Source organism: Cetorhinus maximus, chromosome 1 (genome assembly GCF_964194155.1).
Source record: "Cetorhinus maximus chromosome 1, sCetMax3.hap1.1, whole genome shotgun sequence".
Lineage (NCBI taxonomy): Eukaryota > Metazoa > Chordata > Chondrichthyes > Lamniformes > Cetorhinidae > Cetorhinus > Cetorhinus maximus.
Window position 1 is genome coordinate 189,359,146 of NC_135879.1, and position 25,692 is coordinate 189,384,837.

Genomic DNA, 25,692 nt, shown 5'->3' on the forward strand with positions numbered 1-25,692 from the left:
TAGAATGGGTGAGAGGAGCAGAGAAATTGAGACTCTAAGGCTATCAGGAGTAAATCGGAATGTAGAACTTGAAACACAATCAGATCAGCCATGATCTTATTAAATGGCAGAGCAGGGTTGAGAAGCTGAATGGCCTACTTCTGCTCCTATTTCGTATGTTCATATGTCCACAATCGTGCTGAACCATGAAACATAGGTAAGGTACTGCCCATAAACCATGACAACTCCATTGTGAAGGTAATGCAGAAGTTGATAAGGGAGCCAAGATGCTTCAGTATCTGAACAACACACAGAAACTTCAAACGAATCTGAAGTAGCAGCAATGACAGTAAGTGATTCAATCGACTTGGTCACACTGCAACAACAGTATAAACCCTACACTATTATTATTGAGTGGGAAAAGCAGAATAAATCACTCCCTGAACTGCCCTTGGGCTGCAGATATCATCTTGTCTCAAGTATTAAATAAAAATCAGCTACTGATGCATAAAACAAAAGATAAAGCTCCAACTGTGTGTGTTCCCCCTGATGTGTGACAAGGATTGCTATACCTATTCCACTCATCCAGTGGTGGCCACTATTCAGGTGATGTCACTTATCGGAAGATTGCCGACATAGCATGGTTGCCAGGAATACGGGATGCAGTCAATCTGTATGTATCATGTTGCCTGTCTTGCCCTCAGAAAACCCTCCCGCATGTTCCAAAAGGGCCCTCTGGAAAGTGTGCCACCCTCAGAAGGACCAAACCCACTAATGGATTCAGCTCAGCGGGCTTGCTGACACAGCTGTCAAGGGGAATGGAAGATTTGTTATATTGACAGATTTATGAGCTGTTAAGAGGATTATGGTTTTTTTATGGGGATAAGGAGCGTGTGAGGGGAATGAGGGGAGAGTCAGAGGTGTAAGGGTACATGTGGGTAAGGGGAAGGTGAAGGGGGTGGTCAGGGGCTCTCACACTCATCTCCAGAACTGGGCTGATGTCCCAGCAAAGAGGTAGCCGTTTTAACCTGACCGCCTCAGCATCCACCTGCCTCCATCTCGGGCCTGCTTCAGGAAGCGGCAACCCCAACTCCAGCCCATCCCCGCCTCCCACCCTGAAGGTAGTGTGGGCAGCATTGCCAGTCAAGAGGCAGGCTTGCAGCATCAAGAAATCTCCCAACTTCCACCTCCAATACCGCCTGATGTATTTTTGTGATATAGCCCCCTAGATTAAAGCAGACTGGAGGAAATTAACTGTTGAGAGTAATTCTACCATTGCTATGCTCCATCCCACCAAACCAGAGTTCAGATCTATGGGACAAATTTCTAGAGGCAAACTGGCCTGACTAATTTTCCATACATCCCTGAACTAGTGTCACTGAAGGGAAAGTGGGTTTTTTTAACCCAGAAGATAACGAGCCAGGAAATGCATGGGAGAAAACCTTGGCACTAATCCAGGCACACATGCTGGAGTGACCGAGTCCAGCCCAAGACATTTTCTTACAACAGATTTAGACAGAATATTACCCCTGCTACATGGATTTATCATAACAAATTCTATCCTTCATGACTGTAATAAAGGTAAATTATCCCTTCTCATCTTTCTGGACCAGTCTGCAGCCTTTGGCATGGTTGACCACACCATCCTCCTCCAACGCCTTTCCTCTTATCCAGCTGGCTGGGAATGGTCTCACTTGGCTCCATTCTTATCTATCTAATCATCACCTGCAAAGGCTTCTCCCGCCCACTCCTGCACCATTACCTCTCAGGCCCCCAAGGGTCTAGCCTTGGTCCTTATTTGGCCTTAATTTCTCATCTACATGCTGCCATCCATGATATCATCCAGAAACAATGCATCAGTGTACACTGACAACATTCAACTCTACCTCACCACTGCGTCTCTCAGCCCCTCCACTGTTGCTAAATTTTCATACTGCCTGTCCAACATCCATTACTGGATGAGTAGAAATTTCCTACAATAAAACATTAAGAAAACTGAAGTCATTGTCTACAGCTCTTGCCACAGTGTAAACCCTACACTATTATTATTGAGTGGGAAAAGCAGAATAAAACATCACACCCCAAGCTACCGACTCCATCCGTCTTCCTGGTGACTCTCTGAGACTAAACTGGACTATGAGCAGCCTTGGTGTCATATTTGACCCTGAAATGAGTTTCTGCACCATCAGTAAGACTGCCTGGCCAGGATTTTGCTGGCACGAGTTAAGTTCCGACATCAGGACACAATGCAGGACCCAAACACGGGCAGGTGGACTACAAGACCACAGCGGCAATCAGCCTGGCACCAGCCAACTAAGGGGACGCTGTCAGGGCTGCCATACATAGCGATGGGCTGCCTCTCCAGGCTGCCGACCCATTCAGAGGGGCCAGCTCTGCAGCCTTGGCAGCGCCACCAATTGAGAAAACACTGCTGAGGCTGCAAGGGAAATGAGGGGACAGCTCCATTTTGAGATGCCCTCAAAGGGAAAATGAGGAACTTATTGCAATTGGAGAGGTAACCCCTCCAGCACCATCATCAAGGTCACCTCCTCAGGCCACAGTGCCTCTGGAAACCAAGCCCCCCCCCCACCCCGCCCCAGAAGCCACTGAGAGACCACCTCCATGTAGCTTGCAGCCTCCCTCCCAGCATAGTGCCACAGGCCAGGAATAGGGCCTCAATTAGCCTCTGAACAACATAAATTGGCTGTCTGCTGCCCAGAGGTGGGCAGCAAAGCCACTGCCGTTCCACCACAAAGAAAATGGCCCAGTGGCAGGACTGCATCAGAGAGCCATTCCCCGCCATGTTCCTGCCCCTTCCGCCTCCAAAGCAGCAATAAAACCTCAGCCCCTATTTCCAACTCCCCGCCGCCTCAGCTCATCTACTGCTTAAACCCTCAACCAGACCTTTATTACCTCTGGACTAGGGGTTCTCAACTGGGGGTTCGTGGCCCCTGAGAAGTTTTCAAAGAATCTGCCAAACCAGCATTTTTTAAGAATAGAGTCTTTTTAAGAATCCCAGTTGGCAAGTAGGATCAACAAAAAAAATGAAACTGATCAGTATCGATGTCAGTAGTGCCCTGTTTATTACTAAGAATGAGACCTCGAAATTGGCAACATATATGTGTTACCCACCTCCAAGAACGAGGAGTACCGTATATATTCACGTAAAAGTCAAATTTTTGAGACTCACTTTTTGAATAAAATGTTAAGGGGTCGACTTTTACACAAGTGATGTTTCTGAAGGGCTCCCTTTCAACCAAAGCACATTGCCTGGCACACTTAACATGGCTCTCAAAAGAATCCACAAGGTAATGGGGAAAGCAGTGCCCACACCACTCTCTCTCTGTGCTTTTATTAAGGAGCCTCCCCATTTCACACACCTGGGAAAGGAAGCAGTGACTGCTCGGGTTCAGGGGAAGGGAAGGAAAGGGAAGGGCCGTGCTATTGGAAAATGTCACACTGACGGCTCCCGGCCCTTGACCTGAGCTTGGTGCAGGGGAATTGTACTGAGTCGGCACTCGCAAGGGCCCAACTGTCCAGGCCTGAGCCTCCCTTCCCCAGGAAGGCTGAGGGCAATGATTGAGGACACAAGGTCCAGGATTCACTTATTTCAAGTTTGCTCTGGAAGTTGGTGCTACATCCTGTTTCCATGTGCACTGTTTTTTACTCTTCTCCGATCTGTTCTTTTCTCCCACCAAAAATCAAAACCAATCTACATTCTTCCAGCCTCAATTGACAAGCATGAACTGGAGGAATTATGGTGAGTGTAGCTGTTTTAGTGAATGATGAATTGAGGTTTCTGATGTGATTATAGAGATTATACTATGGTTCTGAAAATTTTGGGCTTTGATCCCCAAAAAGACTTTTACATAAGGTATATGAAAAGCTAAGGATTTTTGGCCAAAAGTTGGGGGGCCGACTTTTACACAAGATCAACTATTACACTCGAATATATATGGTATTTAATTCAATCCACTGATTCGAGGTTGGACCAATGTGCTGTCACCGCTGTCCTTGGGAGCTCTAGGTCATGGTATCAGAGCCCCAGGGTCATCATTCATACAGGTTGTGGGTGGCCATGAAAGTTAAACTTTTATATTGGGAAGTGAACCTTAGATGGAAATCATATATGACGATCCAGGGGAACATACCCGATTTTCTGTTGTGGAATCTTGTGTGCAAATTTGCTGCTGGTTTTTAACCACCTGACAGGGGTCAGTCTTGAAAAAATAATTTTGTGCTATTGGGGATCTATAGAAATGTTATAATTCCGGTGGAGGTCCTCAGAAACAAAAAGGTTGAGAATTCCTGATCTAGGCTATTTCACCACATTCCTGTTCTGCCTTCTATTTTTCACCCTCCATAAACTTAAGTTCATTCAAACTCTGCTGCCCGTTTCCTAACTTGCATCAAATCCTGTTCACCCATTGCCCCTGTTCTCCTTAAGCTACATTGGCTCTTTGTTAAGCAACACCTCCATTTTAAATTCTCATCTTTGTTTTCAAATCCTTCCATGGCCTTGCCCCTCCCCATCTCTGTAATCTCCTCCAGCCTTACGAACCTCTGAGATATCTGCACTCCTTTGATTCTGGCCTCTTGGGCATCCCCAATTTTTTTTTTTCCCACAGTCACACAAGTTTAATCATCAGAAACACAACTAAATAAAAATCAAAAACACACAAGAGCCTTCAGAGCTGCAGAGAATCACCACGTGATGCTTCCCAAGGTCAAACAGCCATCAAATTTCACAAGGCCTGAGATCCAAGGAGGTGGCTGAAAAAGCACATGCAGGGGAGTGAGGGAGTGGGTACAGGGCGATTCCAGTAGGCATCATGCCACACCTCCCCCCACCATCACACCAGCCTATGACACCAGGACGCCTGTGCCCCCCAGCTCGGGAGTAAGACTCGCTCTCCTGCGCCGCCTTCTCGTCCTCGTTCATCAGCCAGATGTTGTACTTCTCCCGGTACTCGTTCAACCCGCGACCTTTACTCTGCATCTGGGCATTCAGGTTCTCACTCAGCTTCACCAGCTGCTGTTTGTTACTTTCCAGAGCTGGCAGAACCTCTCTCACAGTCCTTTCCACCAGCGCTCCTCCAACCATCGGGAAGCACTTGCGTCCTGGATCCACCTCTGCCAGGGTGTCAATCACAAGCCCGAGCTCCGCCACCTCCTGCTCCAGCTCAGCCCCTTTCCCCGCCAGTTCGCGCTGCTCCTGCCGCAGTTTGTTGAAGTCAGCCAGCACTTGCTCGGGGCCTGGCTGGCCCGACCAGCCGGTGCTGCCCCATCTCCTACTCCCTCCATCCCACCGCAACAATAATTGCTGCAGCAATGACGGTTGTGCCCTCAGCTGCTGAAGATCTAACCTCTGAAATTCCCTCTCTAATCCCTTCCACCTCTCCTTCCTTCTTTAAGATGCTCCTTAAAACCTTGCTCTTTGACCAAGCTTCTGATCATCTACCCAAATATCTCCTTCTGTGGCTCGGTGTCAAATTTTATTTGATAACACTCCTGTGAAGCACCCATGGACATTTCACTATTATTGGGTCCAGCTGACATGAAAGGTAACCCAAAACTTTATTCTTCACCACGTTTAGAAAATGGACTTTCTGCTAAACCAAAAAGATGGCTGCCACAAGGCACATGATCACAGGACTGACCCTTTATTCTGGGAGCTACTGTCAGGGGCTACAAGAACAAAATATTTCCTCTCTCAGCCTGTGGAATCTCACACCTCATTGTATACACCCCTTGTAATCAACGAAAGCAGACGGAGTGCAGGTGAACTTGCTCCTAGCAACCTGAACAATCACAAAAGTGAGAGATTGAAGCAGATTATACTGGAAGAGATGCTAATCTCACCTCCCTCCTAAAAGGGAATAATGAAATCCTGGTCAGGAGCACAGAAACTGATTGTTAAGCTGCATTTAACCATTAATGGACATGTCACATGATTCAAGCCTCTGGCCTTTTCAACAGTTTTAACATTACATCTTTGGCCTCACAGGCAAACTGCTGTTTTAACACCAACTGGAAAGGACTTCAACTGCTTGCTTAGCCAAGCAGCTGATTACTACCTCTCAACTCCACACAGCCTGCGTGCATAGTGGAGTGGGAAGTTGTGAGCACTCCTTCCCCAGTTTTTGAATGAGGAATAAACTGACCTTCTGAGTTAATCATAACACGGGTTTGCTGCGAGTTATTAGTAAATTGGATCACATAAACCAAGGGTTTGGGAAACATGCCACAGGATGTTTTAAAAATAATTCATAAACGCCTTCTGCTTATGGGCTGTTAGTGAGAGGAAATAAGTTTTGCATGTCTCTCTCCTGTCCATAACACTATGTTAAAGGTGCTATATAAATGCAAGTTAGTGTAGTGCTTGACTTAAGGTGTTCTTTCTGGTTGGAAGTATGGAACTAAAAAATTACCCCAGTTTGAATTTTGGTTTTATCTAACTAACCTCAGCCCCAAGCAAAAGAAAAAAAAATGACTTGCATTTATATAGCACCTTTCATGACCTCAGGACATCCACAGTGCTTCACAGCCAATGAAACATTTTTGAAGTCTAGTCATTCTTTTAGGAAACACAGTAGGCAATTTGTGTACAACAAACTCCCACAAACAGCAATGTGATAATGGACAGATAATATATTTTTGTGATATTGATTGAGGGATGAATATTGATCAGGACACTGGGGATAATTTCCCTGCTCTTCTAAATGTTCTATTCTTTCATGGGACGTGGACATCTCTGACTAAGTCAGCATTCTTTGCCCATCCCTAAATGCCCTCAAGAAGGTGGTGGTGAGCTGCATTCTTGAACCGCTGCAGTTTGTGCGATGTGGGAACACCGTCACTGCTGTTAGGGAGGGAGTTCCAGGATTTTGACCCAGCGACAGTGGAGTGCCATGGGATCTTTCACATCAATTTAAGAGGGCAGAAGAGGCCTGCACGTGATATCAAGAAACAGCTGAAGGCACTGAGTACTGTAAAGATTAAGGGCCCTGACAATATTCCGGCAATAGCACTGAAGACTTGTGCTCCAGAATTTGCCACGCCCCTAGTCAAGCTGTTCCAGTACAGCTACAACACTGGCATTTTCTCAGCTATGTGGAAAATTGCCCAGGTATGTCATGAACACAAAAAACAGGACAAATCCAACCAATTACTGCACCATCAATCTACTCTCGAGCTGAACTCCAGAGGCAAGGTGAGAGTGACTGCCCTTGACATCAAGGCAGCATTTGACCGAGGGTGGCATCAAGGAGCCCTAGCAAAGCTGGAGTCAATGGGAATAGGGGGGAATACTCTCCATGGTTGGAGTCATACGTAGCACAAAGGAAAATAGTTATGGTTGTTGGAGGTCAATCATCTCAGTTCCAGGTCATCACTGTAGGATTTCCTGAGGGTAGTGTCCTAGGCCCAACCATCTTCAGCTGCTTCATCAATGACGTTCCTTCCATCATAAAGTCATAAGTGGGGATGTTTGTTGATGATTGCACAATATTCAGCACCATTCACGACTCCTCAGATACTGAAGCAGTCCATGTCCAAATGCAGCAAAACCTGGACAATACCCAAGCTTGGGTTGACAAGTGGTAAGTAACATCCGTGCCACACAAGTGCCTGGCAATGACCATCTCCAAAAGAGAGAATCTAACCATCGCCCCTTGACATTCAATTACTTTATCATCGCTGAATCCCCCAACTGAACTGGCCAAGCCATATAAATACTGTGGCTACAAGAGCGGGTCTGAGGTTAGGAATCTTGCAGTAAGTAACTCACCTCCTGACTCCCCAAAGCCTGTCCACCATCTACAAGGCACAAGTCAGGAGTGTGATGGAATACTCTCCACTTGCCTGGATGAGTGCAGCTCCAACAACACTCAAGAAGCTTGATGCCATCCAGGGCAAAGCAGTCCACTTGACTGGCACTCCTTCCACAAACATTCACTCACTCCATCACTGATGAACACTGGCAGCAGTGTGTATCATCTACAAGATGCACTGCAGAAACTCACCAACCACATAGGTGCCTTAGGCAGCACCTTCCAAACCCACAACTGCTACCATCTAGAAGGAAAAAGGCAGTAAATAGATGGAACACCAGCACCTGGAATTTCCCCCAAAGCCACTCACCATCCTGACTTGGAAATATATCGCCGTTCCTTTACTGTCGTTGGGTCGAAATCCTGGAACTCCCTCCCTAACAGCACTGTGGGTGTACCTACACCACAGGGAATGCAGCGGTTCAAGAAGGCAGCTCACCACCACCTTCTCAAGGGCAACTAGGATGGGCAATAAATGCCTGCCTAGCCAGTGATGCACACATCCCATAAAAATGAATTTTTAAAAAAAGTCTCATCCAAAGTACGGCACCTCCGAATGCAACACTTCCTCAGTAGTTCACTGGAGTGTCAAGCTTGATTTTTGAGCTTAAATCCTAAACTCTCTAAAATCAAGCACTAAAATTGCGAAGTCAAAATTACAAAGTGAAACACGGTACAGCTCTAAAATTGTTTACTCCTTGACTTGAAGTTCTGGCCTGAATAGATAGTCCAAATCTGGACTACCATGAATTCTTGTTCATCCCCCAATAATTACCTTAACAATTCCTTTAAGCTCCAACAAATACAGGATTATTAGTTTTGACCCACACCACAACCACACACAAGAAATTATTCCATTACAGTAACTCTCTGCAAGAGAAAGATAGCGTCACTAAGATCACTTCATTTTTTTCTTATTATCTTAGAGCCTTTCTAATTTCCCTAGGGATGAACTACTTCCTGCAGTTAGTGACATTCTATGGATAAGTTAAGTGCTGAACACTACAAATTAGTTAATCAAATGTAAGGAACAGTGGGCTTTTGCTTGGACAGTTTCCCTTCCATATCCTTGGGATACCTGGATCTGGGCCAATACTGCACTCAGCAATATAGGCAGATCCCCAAAGCTTCTTTTCAAATCAATTAGACAAGAGGCCATCAGCAGAATGTGATGCATTTTGGCAGTCAGGTCTTGTACCACCAGTGCCAATTGTAGCCTTTAGCGTTAACACTCCAGCTTAAAATGCTGATTCAATTGTAAGCAAATTTTTAGGATCTGTTTTCATTGTAATTGTGTCATACTGTAAACCACACTATTGTTAGTGATTCCACCTTCCTCTCCAAATGACTTGAGTTCAGAACAGCCAAAACAGCTTCAAATTTAGATCATGATATCACCTTGCTTACCAAGTAGGAAGTCGGCTTCAGGAAGGAATGTAAAATGCGTGACAATCAACACAGTTTAGTTTCTTGTCAGATATCAAAGCTGAACAATATACTCATTAAACATAACTGATTTGAGTCCTGTGATTTAAAACATAACAAAAAATGATACTCATGCCAGAGGAGTGTATCTACAAGCTGAGGTGCTTTAGTCATGAGTATTATGTTGTGGGCAAATACTTTAGTCCAATAACATGCACAGATTCAACTGGGAGATATTCACTTACACACATTATAACAGGTCAACCAAGGAGTGTATTATAACAGACACTAAAGAGCAAATCAGGGTTCAATTGATAGTTATAAATTTATCTGAAAATTTCACTTTGATTTCGCTGCCCATAACAATTAATAATTCTAATGTTTTGCATGGATATGCATAGAAAACTTCCAACTAAAGGGGTTAAGTCTTCTGGCAATAGTACTTGTAGTGTAAGGGTCTGGGACATTTAGGGTTAATGTGGGACTGAGTGCAGTACGGCCCCCACAGTGACGTAACAGAACACATGACCCGCACCTAGATGTCAGTCTAGTACTGGACAGAGAAGTGTGCACAAGCAAGCATGGGATAGCTCCTAGTTTACTGTATATATGTACATAGTTCTTGTAGTCAATAAATACATACAGTTAATCTACTTAAGATTACAAAGGCATCATTAAGCCCTACCAAATGGTGTCTAACACCCTATAACAGTACTGAAGACTTGTGCTCCAGAACTAGCTGCGCCCCTAGCCAAACTGTTCCAGTACTGCTACAACACTGACATCTATCTGGCAATGTCGGGTATGTCCTGTCAACAAAAAGCAGGACAAGTCCAACCCTGCCAATTGCTACACCATCCGTCTACTCTGAATCATCAGCAAAATGATGGAAGGAGTAGGCATCAGTGCTATCAAACAGCACTTGCTCAGCTATAATCTGCTCACACTCAGTTTGGAATCCGCCAGGGCTACTCAGCTCCTGACCTCATTACAGCCTTGGTCCAAACATGGACAAAGGAGCTGAACTCCAAAGGTGAGGTGCCCTTAACATCAAGGCAGCATCTCACCAAGTGAAGTTTAAAGGAGCCCTAGAAAAACAATGTCAATATGATTCAGGGGAAAACTCTCCACTGGTTGGAGTCATACCATGCACAAAGAAAGATGGTTGTTCTTGTTGAGGTCAACCCTCTCAGTCCCAGGATATCACTACAGGAGTTCCTCAGTACAAATGTCCTAGGCCCAACCATCTTCAGCTGCTTCATCAATGATCTTCCTTACATCATAAGGTCAGAAGTGGGGATGTTGGCTGATGATTGCACAATGTTCAGCACCATTTGCGACTCCTCAGGTACTGAAGCAGTCTGTGCCCATAGGCAGCAAGACCTGGACAACATTCAAGCTTGGACTGATAAGTGGAAAGTAACATTCTTGCCACACAAGTGCCAGAAAATGACCATCTCCAACAAGAGAGAATCTAACCATCACCTCTTGACATTCAATGCATTACCATTACAAAATCCCCCACTATCAACATCTTGGGGGTTACCATTGACCAGAAACTGAACTGGACCAGTCATATAAATACTGTGGCTACAAAAGCAGGTCAGAGTCTGGGAATTTTGCAGAGAGTAACTCACTTCCTGACTCCCCAAAGCCTGTCCACCATCTAAAAGGCATAAGTTAGGAGTGTGATGGAATATTTTACACTTGCAGCTCTAACCCAACTGCACACGGAATGCACTCAAGAAGCTCAACATCATCCAGGACAAAAGAGCCCACTTCATTGGCACCATAGCCACCAGCTTTAACATTCACTTCCTGCACCACCGACAAACAGTGGCAGCAGTGTGTACCATCTACAAGATGTACTGCATGAACTCACCAAGTCTCCTTCAACAGCATCTTCCAAACACACAACCTCTACCATCTAGAAAGACAAGGGCAGCAGATACATGGGAACACCACCACCTGCAAGTTCCCCTCCAAGCCACTCACTATCCTGACTTGGAGCTATACCGTTCCTTCACTGTCACTGGACCAAAATCCAAGAACTTCCTTTCTAACAGCACTCTGGGCATACCTACACCACATGGATTGTAGCGGTTCAAGGCAGCAGCTCACCAAGTGAAGCATAAAGGAGCTCTAGAAAAACCAATGACAACCTTCTCAAGGGCAATAAGAGATGGGCAATAAATGTTGGCCTAGCCAGTGATGCTCACATCCCGCGAACAAATACATTTTAAGGAAGGGTTGGTAAATGTCTTTATGAAAAGAACTACAAGAATATCTGGTTAGATAAGTAGATAGCAATGATCAAATGCCACGTAGAGCATAATGAAATTTAATACAGAGAAATATGAGGTCACATACGCTGAGAGAAAGAAAGAGAGGAAATATATACTAATTGGTAAAACTTTGAAAGGAGTAGAGGAGACTTAGTGGTTCAAATACACAAACCTTTTAAAGTAGGACAAGTTATTAAAAACATAAATGGGATCCTACATTTCATAAATAGTGGCATGGAGTACAGAATTAAAGAGGTATTGCAAAATCTATATAACCCATTGGTTAGGCTACACTTAAATTATTCTGTCCTATTTTACATGTCATATTTCAGGAAAGATGTCAAGACGATTGAGAGGATGCTGAAAAGATTCACTAAAATAATACTAGCGATGACAAACTAGGGAAAGAGGAGTTTTTTTATTAGTAGAGTAGACAAAGTAGATAAGGAGATCTAATACAGATGTTTACAGTTATGAAGGTTTTAAAAGGTAAAGAGGGGAAAAGCTGTTTCTACTGGCTAATGAGTTAATAACTATTGGTTATATGTCTAAGATCAACATTTACACAGAGGGGTGACAGGACATGGAATGGCCTTCTTATTACGTTATACTAACTAAGTACATCAGTAAAGTAATATTGAAATGTCAAAATGGTTAGGACGCACAAACTCAATGGCATTATGAGAACAGTTTTGCACTAGTCTGCCTTCAACCATCATGAGTTTTGTGCCACTTGACCCAGTTGCACACTCAGTAATGTGCATTACAGTGATTCAAATTGCAGTAAAATTGACATACATCCTTTCCAAAAACTCAGCTGATAAACTCACAACCTAGAATATAAGTGAGCTGTACACACCAGGAGCAATCAATCAATCAGTGGCCATATTCAAATAACTCACTCTTCTGGATCTCCAAATCATTTTATAGCCACATTCCTTTCATGCAATATGTAATTTATTGATTCAGAAATGACAGGATCACATTATAGAGCAGATTTTCTTGTTCTGGCTATATTGGATACCCTATCATAGCTCGCACAGCCTGCCCAAGAAAATCAGACAGACTTCCATATCGCATTTGATTCTCCCCAAACAATTTTCCTCTCTGCATTGCACTCAGGTGACCCAATACACTCAGCCACACAAGTAGAAAAATCTATACCCATACATTCAACTTCCCATCATTTCTGTCTGAACTGCCCACAACAAAAAATACATTTGTATATTTGTTTGGCAGGAGCACTGATCCTGAAGGAAGTGTTTTTAGGCCATTTCAAGAGTGATTGCATAATTTGTTTTTCTCAGAAACCTGAAACCTGCTGAGTATGTCTTTATCTTGTTTCTGCCTAACCATTTTTACGGGCAGATTTTAACCCTCAAACAACAGCACTATGGGTTTTCCTATCGCAATTCCTTCACTTAAAATTTTTAAAGACCAGCTGACGTGCAAAGAACAGCACATTCAACAGCATCATACGTGAGTGAGACACTCCCCACAGAATGAGTGTACAGATCTCAGTGCTCATCTGAGCTTAAGGGTAAGGAGTGTTGCCAAAGAAGGCTAGCTTCAGCTGGAAAACACCTTGTTCACAATGTGTCACCTGTTGAGGACAGGCCAACATCACAGCTTCAATGTGCGCACAGCCCTGACAACAGTCAAAGTGACAACAGATCTAAAAAGATTTGCAACTGGTCCTTTCTAAGGCTGTACCCAATAACAGCCATATATCCACCAAGCAAATTGTAGACCTGCCAACTGCAAAAGCAAGACATGAATTTGACATGACTCCATGTCAGCAACCATGTAGAGCGATACATTTTTACAATGTCTTTCCCCAAGGTGCAAGATCAATGGCAGCCATGTCACTATACAGGTCCCAACTATGAAGCCTTTGAATTTGCTTGATGGAAAGCGGATCAAGACCTCAGGAAATTCAGGTCAAGCTCACTTAAACATTGGTTGAAGACAGGCAGACAGCCAGTAGTGAGTCAGCAGAGACAGCGAGTTTTCTGCTGCTGTCTGAATTTCAACATCAAACCCTGTAAGCTGCAGAATAACAAGGAAAGTGCCACAAATGGTGTCAGAGAATTTATAAACAGCAGGCTAATTGCTGGCTGAGGGGCCACAGAAATTGGAGGAATTGCTTCCTTTGGCCAGTAAAGAGTTAGATAGGACAAAAACAGAATTACCTGGAAAAACTCAGCAGGTCTGGCAGCATCGGTGGAGAAGAAAACAGTTGACATTTCGAGTCCTCGCGACCCTTCGGCAGAACTGAAGTATAGTTAGGAGAGAGGTGAAATATAAGCTGGTCTAAGGTGGGGGGCGGGGGGAGAGAGAAGTTGAGGGTGGGGTCGTTGTGGGGATAAGCAAGCAGTGATAGGAGCAGATAATCAAAAGATGTCACAGACAAAAGGATCAAAGAGGTGTTGAAGGTGGTGATATTATCTAAGAAAAGTGCTAATTAAGAATGGATGGCAGGACACTCAAGGTACAGCTCTAGTGGGGGTGGGGTGGACAGACTAGCAAAGTATTAGTTGTAGATTTAAAAATAATGGAAAAAGGTGGGAAAAGAAAAATCTATATAAATTATTGAAAAAAAAGAAAAAAGGTGGGGGGGGGCAGAAACAGGGTGGGGATGGGGGGAGGGGGAGTTTAAGATCTAAAGTTGTTGAATTCAATATTCAGCCCGGAAGGCTGTAAAGTGCCTAGTCGGAAGATGAGGTGCTGTTCCTCCAGTTTGCGTTGGGCTTCACTGGAACAATGCAGCAAGCCAAGGACAGACATGTGGGCAAGAGAACAGGGTGGAGTGTTAAAATGGCAAGCAACAGGGAGGTTGGGATCTTTCTTGCGGACAGACCACAGGTGTTCTGCAAAGCGGTCGCCCAGTTTGCGTTTGGTCTCTCCAATGTAGAGGAGACCGCATTGGGAGCAACGAATGCAGTAGACTAAGTTAGGGGAAATGCAAGTGAAATGCTGCTTCACCTAAAAGGAGTGTTTGGGCCCTTGGACGGTGAGGAGAGAGGAAGTGAAGGGGCAGGTGTTGCATCTTCTGTGTGGGCATGGGGAGGTGCCATAGGTGGGAGTTGAGGAGTAGGGGGTGATGGAGGAGTGGACCAGGGTGTCCCGGAGGGAACGAACCCTACGGAATGCCGCTATGGGGGGTGAAGGGAAGATGTGTTTGGTGGTGGCATCATGCTGGAGTTGGCGGAAATGGCGGAGGATGATCCTTTGAATGCGGAGGCTGGTGGGGTGATAAGTGAGGACAAGGGGGACCCTATCATGTTTCTGGGAGGGAGAAGGCGTGAGGGCGGATGCGCGGGATATGGGCCGGACACGGTTGAGGGCCCTGTCAACGACCGTGGGTGGAAAACCTTGGTTAAGGAAGAAGGAGGACATGTCAGAGGAACTGTTTTTGAAGGTAGCGTCATCAGAACAGATGCGACGGAGGCGAAGGAATTGAGAGAATGGGATGGAGTCCTTACAGGAAGCGGGGTGTGAGGAGCTGTAGTCGAGGTAGCTGTGGGAGTCGGTAGGCTTGTAATGGATATTGGTGGACAGTCTATCATCAGAAATTGAGACAGAGAGGTCAAGGAAGGGAAGAGAAGTGTCAGAGATGGACCATGTGAAAATGATGGAGGGGTGGAGATTGGAAGCAAAATTAATAAATTTTTCCAGGTCCCGACGAGAGCATGAAGCAGCACCGAAGTAATCATCGATGTATCAGAGAAAGAGTTGTGGGAGGGGGCCGGAGTAGGACTGGAACAAGGAATGTTCCACATACCCCATAAAGAGACAGGCATAGCTGGGTAGTTAGACAGGCATGGTTCTATAAGGGTATAGAATACTTAATTAATATTTATTTACTTATTTATTTGTTTATCCTTTTTCCACAGACCACCCCCCACTCCCCCACCTCCCCACAGGGCAATCTGTCACTTGTTTCAGTGTTGTGCTTTCACAGGGCACTGACCCTTGTTCTGCTATTAACACTTTCATTTCTTACCTGTATGCCACTATCAGCACCTTCTTTAGTCTTTGCGATTACCATTAACACTCCCTTTGTCTTGTGTCCTTGACATCTTTGTCAATCTCTCCTTAGCTCCCTGACCTTCTATCTTGCTCCACATACTCCACCTCCTCTTAAACAGTATAAAATCCATCACATTTTTACTTCTCTTTAGTTCTAAAGAAGAGTCCTATGGACTCAAAATGTTAACTCTTTTTCTCTCTCCACAGATGCTGCCACTCTTGCCACTCCTGAGTTTTTCCAGCATTTTTGTTTTTATTTTAGATTTCCAGCATCCACAGTATTTTTATTTTATTGTAGAATGCTTTTGTATCATCAAAACCTGATTACACCATTTGTCGACGATGAATTTTCTACAATCAATCTTCTGCTAATGTGCAGGCAGTCACTCATGATTGCTCAATTGTTAAACACTTACACTCATTACTCAGCCACATGAGGACAGACCTTTGAAACAAGGTGAACAATCGAGACTGCAAGGAGAATGTTTACATCTTGTGCAGCTGGTAAAACACAAGAGCAAATCTATCAGAAAGATGGATTTGTGTCATCCAGCAAATAACTAAATGCAACCAGACCTTATTAGTTCAAGGTGACAAGAGCAATGATAAGACTTATTTTATAAAGGTTCATCTCCCATTAGGTTTCACTACCTCTACAGATTTCAAATAGCTGCAAATGTGGCCAGAGAAAAGTCCAAACAGCAGATTTGTTATAGATACTAGTAGCTCTCCCATGACATTGTTCATGGTGACTCAGAGGAGGTTGGTTCACTAAGTACTGTAAGTGACTGCCCCTTCCACTTCCTGGACACCTAGAATTGCCACCCCCACACAACATTGCACCTTCTCTCTACCAACTCTCAAGTGCTTTTGCTCGTCACCCCCACTACAGGATTTCCTCTATCTCAACAGGATAGTTTCTCTCTTTCTCTCATCCTCTAGAACAGGGTCTCTTTCCTCACTCCAAGGTGTTGCCTCTCTCTTTCTGTTCCCCTAGCGAGGTCCCTCAGGATCACTCTACTCCCCGCTTACCACAATAAGATTCCACGCTCTGCTCTCCACGTCCCCACAGCCCCGAACCCCACACCTCCAACCCCAGCAGTGTGCAGAGTCAATGATTCTTATCTTGCCTTTCCTGTGTCATACTGCTGCTGGAATAAAGAAATAAAACTCATCAGTGATGGATCCCTGCACATAACAGTGATATCACTAATTATGCACATAGGGCAGAATTTTCCCGTTGGTGTGCGGGGGCAGAACCCACGCGCCGACACGCAAAATGACGCGAGGTGATGTCAGGCAAGTGTTCCGATGTCACTGAGCGCCATCCCGATATTTCATCGGGCAGGCACGCGATGATCTCCGATGCACACCCGCCATTAATTAATGGGCTTCTTAAGGACTTGAGGCTCCAACTGACAACGATTTGTCGATGCCCGTGCAATCTTCGGGTCGTCGCGCAGGCGCAATGGGCAGATGGGTAGGACGGGTATAAACCTCATCCTCAGGCGGGATAAGAGGGCTCAGTGGGGTTGTGAGTGTGCTCTGTCAAATATTGATTTTTCAAAGTAACTGATACTTGCCTGTGTGAGCTGCAATACTTCAAAACGCATACCAGCTGCTTGGACTGGACTCACAACCTTCAGGTCAGCACTCTGCAATGAAGAATCGTTTTAGGGCCTGCAGGTTTCAGGAAGTCTTCCCTTAGCCTGGGAATGGGAATTGAACTCTCCACTGGAGGCACCTCCTCTGAGGAGGAAGGGAGGGCTAGAAGGGGGAGGAGGCCAGGAGTGCACATTCAGCCTCCAGGGGAGCCACCTTTGGGAGGAGGGGTGCAGGCACAAGGGGTGCAGGACCAAGAGGTAGTCCAAGGCAGAAGGGACTGCAGAAGATGACACTATCCTGCAGCCAGGGTATACAGGCGGCGAAGCAGCTACCTCAATATGTCTGAGGTGCAGTGCCGAAAGAGGCTCTGTCTCTCAAGGGAGACAACTATATTTGTCAGATGATTGGGCCTGAGATCTCCGCTAACTGTGTGGGTGGACACCCCATGCCAGTGGCTTTAAAGGTCACAGTTGCTCTCAACTTCTATGCCTCTGGCTCCTTCCAGGGGTTGGCAGGTGATCTTTGCGGTGTCTCCCAATCAGCTGTCCACACTTGTGTCAAGCAGGTTACAGACGTTCTGTTCAGCCATGCACTGACCTTCGTCCACTACCGTTGGGACCAGGCAAGCCAGACACAGCGAGCCAGAGGCTTCGTGGCCATTGCTAGCTTCCCCCGTGTCCAGGGTGCAATAGGCAGCACACATGTGGCCATCAAGGCACCAGTAGGTGAGCCCGGTGCCTTCGTCAACAGGAAGGGCTTCCACTCCATGAACGTGCAGATAGTGTGTGATCACAGGATGCAGATTCTACAAGTCTGTCCAAGGTTCCCAGGCAGCGTCCACGACACCTACATCCTCAGACACTCGCAGGTTCCAGGGCTCTTCAGTGCTCCAGCCCGGCTGGATGGATGGCTGCTGGGTGACAAGGGCTATCCCCTCAGAAGGTGGCTCATGACGTCTCTCCGCCATCCAAGAACAGAAGCTGAGCAGCGGTACAATAGGAACCACGGCACCACAAGGGCTGTGGTGGAGAGAGCCATCAGTCTTCTCAAAATGTGCTTACGATGCCTGGACCGTTCAGGGGGCGCACTGCAGTACCCCCCAGATCATGTGTCGCTGATAGTGGTTGCATGCTGTGCTCGCCACAATGATTGCATTGGAAAAGGGGGATGCTGCGGACGAAGAAGATGTAGGCGCATCTTCTACACACAAGGTGGCTGCGGCTGCACACGAGGAGTCCAGCAGTGAGTCTGAGGATGAGCACACACAGGGAAATGCTGAGGGGGTAGACGCTGACCCGGGCATACTCCAGGGAGACAGGGACATCCGGGAGGCTTTAATCAAACAAATCTTCAGCGAGCACACCACATATGGACCTCCAGGTCAAGCCTGGGCTGCAAGCTCCATACTTGATACCTGAGTGCAAAATCTGCCTGGATAGGAACATTAACTATGGGCCATGTCAGTAAAGCTGAATATCCCACAAATCACTCATAACATTATTGGTAACCATTTACCTGCAGAAGAAAAGAGGCACCCTCAGCCATGGTGACATGTCTGAATTTAATGGTATAACACAAAGGACTTAAGAGAACAAAATGACAAAGGTGTTCAACATCACACCAACTCATAAAGACCTCATTGCGGGCCAACACAAAAGCACCAGTTATAAACTCATGGTGTGCCTAAGGTGCCTTACGTTTACGTTTTAGGGTGCTACGTCTTGGTGCTGCCCCCTCGCTGGGACTGGCATCTGAGACAGCCTGCTCACTCTGCTGTCCTGTTGGCCTCGATGACCTTGGCGATCGTCCTCTGGCCCGTGGAGCCTGTGCGGGCCCTGCCTGGGAGGGAGTGACCAGTAGCACAGCTGGCATCTCCCCAGTCGTCGCAGCCTTACCGGATGCAACGGTCACTAGCAGAGGGGCGGAGGAGCTGCCGTCCTCATACGGAGTGCCCTGAGAGGAGCCTGCAGAGATGACAAACAGCTTTTGCGCCGACGTGAGGTCGCTTCAGACCTCCTTGCTCACTGTGGATGGATGGGCACCGAGCTGGGAAACTTGGTGCCCAGACCATCTGCCACAATGGCAATGACCAGCTGAGGTCAATGCCAATGTGAGGGCTTGCTGGTCCGAGCGCACCCCCAGGAAGCCCTGATTGGTCTCCTGGAGGAGCCTCTCTTCAAGAGTCACCACTCTCTCCATGGAGGATGCATGGTGCTCGGCCATGAGGCTCACTGCATCGGCGATAGTCCACGTAGACTCCTCCACCATGAACACCAAGCCAAGCAGAGCCTCATGTATCTCCACCAGGTGCTCCCGCACACCCGGCCGCATTTCCTGCGTTTGCTGCATCGCGGACAACTCCAGAGGCACATCATCAGGCACCGACTGAGCATGTGCCTGGTCCCCTGCAGTCCTCCGACTGCTGGCGCCATGGGTACTCTCTGTCTCTGCCAGCTCCTCCAGCGACTGTGAAGTGCCCTCACCGTTGTGCCCTGGGACACTAGCCGATGTTCTGATTCCCACCGAAGTGCTGGTATCTGCGCTGGTGCCTGCCTGGCAGAGATGGTGTGACGCTGGTGAGTCCGAGACTTCAGGCCCCACAGGTGTGAGAGGGGGCCTCTGCTGCTCCTCCTCCCGGCCCTGCTCTGCTGATGCTGAAAGGAAGAACAAGGACATTGGATCAGTTAACGTGGAGACAATGTCAATATGCATCCCTGTCCCCTGGACCATGCGCTCATCCTTCCATAAGCAATGGTCAAGCCATGTTGCAAACTTCAATCACTGAACATTCAGCACTGCCATTGCTGATGGGAGAGCAATGGTGACCTCACTGCTGGGCAAACACATCTGCCCGTGGCACCCCAGCCTCGCCAACACCGATGGACCTGGGCGCATGGCGCCTCTCCAGATCTAGGGCCTCCTGCTCGAAGCGGCTGAGCATTGCCACCTGGGCCGGCCCTCCGTCAGTCCTCACCCGCTCGGCGGCATTATGTGCATTCTTCTCCTGAAAAGGAGAGAAGAGCGTTGATTAGTGCTACTTGTACCTGGATTCTCTTCGCGGACGACCCACCCCAACCAGAGTGGGACATTGCAGGGCTCCAGAGCCTCCTCACCCCGCTGCTGCCGAACACTCACACAAAGATGCCAGGCCTGTCCGCACCCCACCAACTCCCCTTGGACAAATGCTGCCTACATCACATTTGGCACCTCACGGTCTAACCTTCCATAGCAAGGAGACACAAGCACGTGGAGCGCAGAGGGCAGCAGATCGATCGGTGCCACGCCAAGCTCCCCTCCCAGCATCTCATCACCCTGACTTTGACATGTCCTGGAGTTCCAGCACTGCGCCTAGGTGCAGCTCCTCCAGGCTGCCCCCAGAACAGTAATGTGGGTTCATATGCTGCGGGTGCAGAACCCATCTCTTCACCACCCTCTCAGGGTGACCTCAGCATGGGCAATAACTGCTGGCCCACCCAGCGAAGGACACCTGCCGTCAATGCAGTCACTGCACTCAGACTTGGTGAGGGGTGGGGGGGGGGGCGGTGTGGCCGGCCGGAGGGGGGAAAGCCAACTCGCTGGGTTAAGTGACCAATGCCAACATGGTCCTCACCCTCCCTGAGCGCAAAAAGTCATTGAAACGCTTGTGTTATTGGATCCATGTACATTGCACCAGGTCGTGGGAGCTCACGATCTTCGCCACCTCCTCCCAGCCACGTTTGGTCATGTGGGGGGGCCTTCTCCTCCTGTCCTGGGGTACGAGGACCTCCCCCGGTGCTGCCACCTCCTCGAGGAGGGCAGCAAAGCAATCATCCGAAAAACGGGGGGCACTGTGGCCCCCCTGCCTGGCCTGCTCACCAGCAGTGCTCTGGGGAGCCCTTCCAGTAGCCGTGTTTCACAGCCTTTGCAAGGCTGCAGGAGCTTTTTTAAACAGGCCGCCGGGTCGCCATTGGACCCGGCAGCCATTGCAGTCCCGCCGCCGCCCGCCCACTCCTGCTGTCCTCGGGAGCCGCGTTTCATACTGGGCGGGCCTTAATTGGCCCACCTGCATAAAATGGCAGCGCAGACCCGATCACGGCTTTCGCTCCGCCCACCCGCCAGCCAGAAAATTCTGTCCATACTTTGGAACCCTGGCCCCTGGTAATACCCAGCTAGGAGATATAGGCAATTGTGGAGAAGATATCAGAAAATTACAAAAGGACAGAGATCGATCCTGACAGTATCGAAGAAGTTTGCAGGTGCGATGTAACCTAACAAAGTGTGAAACGGTACATGTTGGGTTGGAATACCAGCTTGAAAGGGGATGCAAAGGGAGTGGGAAATGAACAAATTCATTCATAGTTAACTCACAAGTGAGAAAAGTGATCAAGAGAGCCAATGGATATTGAATTTCATCACATCTTCCTGTACCAGACTTGTTAATTTGTTACAGCTACCCTATAGAAAATGAAGCAAAAAGTACTACTGCTGTTAAATGCAACACTGGGCAGTCACAACAAGCAGACAACAGTGAATCAGCTGCCTGTTTTTCACTCTGTTCAATCTTCCTTTTCATTTTCATTGAATGGGTTGCCAATTCACTTTTGCCCATTTTGCACTATTGCCCAAGACAAATTTATGCCTCATTGTGTTCAGTCCAGGCGCTTTACCTTACAGAAGATATTCTGGTGCTGGGGGAGCGGGGGATGGCCCTACATCAAGGGATCGTCTCTGATGGAGCTCCTGGGCTACTGTAAAAATTTCGCCCTTTACATAGCATTATATAGAATACACAGCACAAGGCCATTTGGCCCAACTAGTCCATGTCAGCAATTATGCTCCATTTGAGTCTCCTGGTTTCCATCCTTCCTCATCCAACTTTATTAGCATAACCTTCTATTCTCATCTACCTTCCCTTTAAATTCATCTATACTATTCACTTCAACTGCTGCAGGGTAGAGAGTTCCTCATTCTCTTAGAAGACAAAGAAGTTTCTTCTGAAGTCCCTATTTGATTTCTGGGGCTTTTATATTGATGGCCTGTAATTTTGCTCTTTCCTCTTTCCTGCAAGTGGAAACATACTTCTTGTGTCTACTCCATCAAAACCTTTCAGAATTTTAATCTCCCCTCAGCCTCTCTTTTCAGTTGAAAAAAGACTTAGCCTATTCATCTTTTCCCAATAAATACAACCTATAAATAGGTATCTGTGGGCTTAGAGGCTTCAAAAAAGCACACAATGGCTAAAAGCTGTCTTGTTTTCAGTTGAAACCTTAACTAAATTAAGGTAATTGATCCTGAAGAGGATTAAGGATTACCTCACGACCTAGGTATAAAAGCTCTCTGGAGAAGGCGACTTTTATTCTTCAGCCCAGAGGGCCTCGGGTGATGTAGCCTGTCCTAACATGGCAAATGACTGCAGCCATACATTTTGGAATATATCCATCATCATTGTGGGCACCCAAGGTAACCACTGGCAGGGTGCAGCCCCGAGAAGAGGGTATATGGTGCAGTGAGTGAGGAACCACAATGCCAACTGTAGCTTGTAAGCTTTCTTTTGGCTAGAATGTAATGGGGAAAACGCCGTAGTTGAGAAGGAAAGTTTTGTACAATATGATTAGTAAATAAGTAATATAGAAAATGAACAATGAGCAAGGAGAAAAACACAGGGACTTAACCAGCAAGAATGAAAATTGACAATTAAGCATTGCAATCTCCATGTAGGCAACCATTCCCACAGAATGGGCGTAGGGCAGGGACAAAATTTTAAAATTCAGAAATCAGCCACCAACCCACCTCCAATGCTTTCACTTTTGTTTTGAACATAATTTAATTTAACCTCCTCAGAAGTGGGTCAGTCACTTAAATATGAAAATGAAATTGTGCGCTTCAAATCTTACCTGGCCTTTGAGTCCACTGCACCAATCCCTAAACACTTCCTGCCCCTGTGCGCCCCCCCCCCCCCCCCCCCCCCCCCCCAACCACCATAAATATCAGGGCCAGTGTCCAGAATCTCGAAATTCTGCACCTTCTTGGGGTGAAATTCAGAAGGATTAACAAAGAATTAGCAAAGTAAAGTTGGGGAGGAATCTGCCCCTTTTAACAGCTAACAGCAAATGTCAACTGAGGGGGTGCAGGGGCTGCTTCTTCCTGCCTCCTACATCCAACTGCAGTTGGGAGGCTTTCTGGGCTACCCCAGAATCTGACCGCGTTTGTTTACGACAGATGCGGTGGTACCCACGTCTGCTAAGAGCAGGTGCAGATGTCCACATGGGGTGCATATTGGCTGCAAAACAGAGTTGCATGGTAATTAATTCCAAAGGAAGTAACTCTTTGGCCCAGCCAGCTTGTCGCTTCTCTTCTCAGTATGCCAGGTTACCACTCAGATTCTGATCGCTGTGCTGCTTGAGTTCTCCTGTTGTGCTGCTACTAGTGTGCACATCTGCCTCATCACGTTAATAGTCCTAGCCCTGGAATTCTGAATGGAGTTATGGGGAGGACAAACAGGTTCTGTTCCACCACACTTCTGGAGGAGCAACAGCTCTTCTGGAATTTCTACCCTGAAAAATGTGACAGACATAGGAATTTTTATTGTAAAGGTATTTCTGACTCCAGTTTTCTCTTCTATTCTGAAAACAATGGCCAGGAAATTGGATCATGCCCAAATTGGTATAGCACATGCTGCACACGCCTAATGAAGCCTGCAGCAGGACCACAGCAAATTGGTCTGTCGGCCTCATTAGGATTGTGCCAGCGAGCTGCAGATTCTAGTCGCGGCACCTAAAGCAGCTCGCTGGTCACAGAGGGAGCAAAACCAGCTGGCTGAGTGTGGGGTGGTGTGGGGGGACCTAGGCAAAGGTAAAGGCATTGGAACAGGGGATAAACAGTGATTGATATCAATCTGCAAAATTAACATGGAGCTGGGTAGGGGGCGGGGTACTGCTCCACCAGCTCCACTTTCAGCTAGGTATTTTTAAAAAGCTTGCCCTTTTTGCTGGTGGCCTCCAGCGATCCCTGTCAGGACCATTGGTTACGTTACGCATGGACCAGGTAATCCTGAACAGAGCAGGCCTGAATACTGCTGCTTTCAGGGTAAACCAATTCCCAGTTTGTGTCTTAAAACATACATTGGATCCTTTATTATCATACACAAGAGGCCTCACACCTGGTTTAGGTGGCACCTAGGTCACCTCTACAGCAATCAAATCAACCTGGTGTCAGACATGTCTCTAACACTGTGAGAGCATGGGAGGCTATCCCCTCAAATTGGACAACATTACAGCCTTTTCCAACTGGTAAGCAGGCACATTGTGGTTGAACTTCACCCCTCAGTGGCTCACGCTATGTCATGGATCCACAGGCCGAGGCAGCCTTCAGCTATCTCACCCAACTCAGAATTCTTCATGAGTGAACCTCAAAAATTAAACACTGGAGCATTTAAAAGAAAAGATCTTGCTCTCACCAGACACAAACACACATTTATGAATCACTGGATAGAGAACAGGGGTGGGAATTCGGCTGAATTTTTCCTCTCCTTTCTCCATTAGCATCAAAGTCAATTGTACTGATCCTCCAACTTTTTTTAAAATGAGCAGGTTTCTTAAAAAGAATCACTCTGATGCCCTCAAGCTGAAACTTCTTGTGCATTAACATCCCATCAGTTGAAAGAGGCAAATTAGTCCCACTCAAACCTGCAATGAGAGTTGCTGAGTAAGTTAATATAGTATTACTGGCCATCTCTCTAAAACATTAGATGAGACTAAAGAAAGTTCTTAAGTACTTAAAATGCCTACACATTAGGGTTTTCTCAATGTCTTAGTGCTGATCGATCAAAATTGAATTTAGTGCAATCAGGCAGTGATGGATTAAGTCATACACAAACTTCCTAGAATATTGTTTGCCATTAAAAGCCAAATGAAGGTATCTATGAAATTCAATAACTATTAAAAGAGGTTGGGCACTGAAAAGACTAGTTTTTCTCATTTAACCATAGGCATTGATTATTCTTTATTGTATTTATTTCTGACAATCTCATATGTATCTACTCAGGTTCCACAGTGTCAATCATGCCCTTCAGCATTCACTTTACCTGCTTTTTTTTAAAAACAGGAGTTGGCTCTCACTGCTCTGTATCTGTTAGCACAGTGGCAAGACCCAGGAGTGTAACAATGAAACTTCCTTATCATCTGGATCAGACCTCTGTGTCTCAAGTGGGAGTATTCCTTGAATTTATCTGAAGGTTCAAGTTAGCACTAGGTGCGGCAATGTTTGGCTCAGTCTGTAATCTGCTTCATTCTACAATAGACAAAACATACAGGACACTATGTACAAGAGATTTACATCAATCAGTTCAACTTCTGTTCACATGCTAATACAAAAATAAAGAGCACACATACACCAGTCACCTTGAGAGGATTCTTACTTAATGCAGAACGACAAATTCATACCGCTTTCTGTCCTGACAACAGTGGGGAGGTTACATTTTCCATGGAATCTTTCTGCTGTTACTTTTTCTTTTAACCTTTCCGCTACCTGTCATACCTCACTGACTTTTCATGTCT

General features: G+C 46.5%; 1 protein-coding gene and 1 pseudogene across 2 annotated transcripts in view; both read right to left on the reverse strand.

The window, feature by feature from the left end:
* pdzd2 (PDZ domain containing 2) overlaps positions 1-25,692 on the reverse strand; it is a 631,303-nt gene that overhangs the window by 482,898 nt on the left and 122,713 nt on the right. The gene's annotated exons all lie outside the window — the stretch shown is intronic.
* The window catches only part of LOC144688731 (prefoldin subunit 2 pseudogene), a 38,681-nt pseudogene continuing 17,831 nt past the window's right edge, over positions 4,843-25,692 (reverse strand).